The following is a 2500-nucleotide window of genomic DNA, read 5'->3' as shown; positions in this document are numbered from 1 at the left end:
GATTCAGTAAGAAATGAAAGACTAAAAACAGAAGTAAAAGCAATAAAACAGTAAAAGCAGAAGTAAAAGCAATAAAACAGTAAAAGCAGAAGTGAAAGACGTAAAACACAGATAAAGGACACGTAAAAGAAGTAAAATACAATAAAATAATGGGCATTGGATTAAAACAACATAAAACTCACTGAAACCTTCATCAAAAGAGATAAATAAAATCAAATGAACTTAGCAGTGAATGGAATACTTCCTAGAAGAGGCTCAGCAATGAAAAACATGTGAAACGTGACAACATGACAGCTACTGAATACTGGTATACTTGGGAAACGTAATATTTAAGTAACCAATGCCTTATTGATTCACAAACATTAACGTCCAGCATAAATAAAACCTAGGCAAGTAACAGGAATGGGCTGGTACAACCTTTGGTGATGTTCAGCAGAGAAAAAGGTAATCCAAAACACACAGAATTCCAATTGACACTGTTTATTGTCATGGGGCGCGGGTAGTCATAGACTAGTGACGTCACAAAAAACGAATCATTTCCAGAAAAAAATTACAAATAAAATCCAATTTAATCAGAATACATGATAAAACATAAGATACTAAAATATACACATAATAACAAACTAAAACACCATAAGAATACCAAATAAGAAAAATATACGTACATCAATAAAAATCAAACTAAAACATACATAAAGACAAGAAAGACTCCAGTAATAAATAAAAATACAAGGGAATGATATAAAACGACAAAATAAGTATTTAAAACTAATGATAGAAGAGTTTAAATAAAACTTTTAAAAATGACTTAGCAGAAAATGACGTGTCATGTCACTGACACCGCGTAATAAGTTAACTCATTATAAAACTGAAATTAGGGCTCAGGGATAAAACGAGAATCTTAAAACACAAAATAAATATATCAAACAAAAAAAGAACTAGTAAAAATTAACAGGTGGTAATTAAAACAATTAAAAGCGGGCAACAGAAAACGGGCACAGGGGTGACTAATGCAGTCCCACGCAGGGGAAAACCTGGCGCCGTACAAAGTTAAGTGCGAGTGTAACTGGAGTGTGTCGCCCTCTCCTCTGGACTGCAGACCACACTCCACAATATATATATATATATATATATATATATATATATATATATATATATATATATATATATATATATATATATATATGCATATAAGCACACACACACATATATGCATATAGACATACACACACACACACATATATATATGCATATAGATACACACACATATATATATTTAGGTTATAGATGTGTACCGTGGGAATCCAATTCTTATTAGGAAGGGGACAACCAATGCAGCTGAGAACTTCATTATAGCAATTGCAAACGTTTTGGAAATGCATTCTCCATCATCAGTGCTAGAACACAAAACAAGAAAATTTATTTATATACTAATGGTATACAAAAATAATTTTAAAAGCATCAAAATAGAAGCAACATAAGAACATCAAAATATAGTAAAACAAGCTAACATGCAGGTAACAGGCACTAACCAAAATATGGGTGATTTTAGTAGATCACATGGTAAACAGGGTGGTTGCAGTGGCAGTGTTGTTTAGCTCTGGTTTCATTGGTTGGATGTGGAGTGACTCGGCTATGATGAGGTCAAATCTGTTAAGATAAGAGGTCAATATTTTGAAATCAGTATTACTAAACGGGTGATTGTCAAGATAAGAATCCTGAGAAGGATGACTTACTCAGTTGTAAGCTTGTCCTGGTGGACTTGCCTTTCTGTTCGAGAATGTAGTGGCGAAGGCTGTCGTAAGGTTGATCCCACGTACCTAACCTGACAGCTAGGGCAAGTAAACAGGTAAACCACATTCGAACATAGTTACACTTCTCCTTATTCTTTAAGTAATCATAATAGTATTATTATGGAAAAAAGCTAATCCGAGGATAACATTATCTGAGAAAATATATGGAAGTTTTATATACTTAGGCCCGTACTTTTAAAAATTTTCGCCAGTGCTGGCATTCGCCAGGCGAAGCTAAGCCATGCGATCACCTGAGTGAGGGAGGCCTTACTTTAAAACCCAACGTTCGCCAAGGCGGGCGATCGCCAGGCGGCAACATCTTGTATTCCTCCAAAATCTAGCGCTTCGGCGAATGAAAAAACGCGGGAAACGCAAATTTGTTTACATCTGCAGTGCACAGCGTCACTATGGCAACTAGTACCGAAGTTTGTCGGTCCTCTCCTTTATCCATTTTTGGATTAAAAAAGGTCCTTCGGGACCTCATAAAGGACCATATAGAGGCCGTGTTAATTCCTAACCGAACTCTACCTTACATTACCTAACATAACCTAAACTTAATTATTAACCTCAGGAGAAGACGAAAATGTTAATTCCGTGATAGGCTCTCTTTATACTATAACAAAGGAGTTAAAATCAACTTTATACTATAACAAAGTTAACTTTATACTTTATGCTTTACTATACTTTATACTATAACAATGTTAACT

This window comes from Penaeus vannamei, chromosome 14 (genome assembly GCF_042767895.1).
Source record: "Penaeus vannamei isolate JL-2024 chromosome 14, ASM4276789v1, whole genome shotgun sequence".
In the NCBI taxonomy this organism is placed as follows: Eukaryota; Metazoa; Arthropoda; class Malacostraca; order Decapoda; family Penaeidae; genus Penaeus; species Penaeus vannamei.
This window is presented reverse-complemented; position numbering follows the sequence as displayed.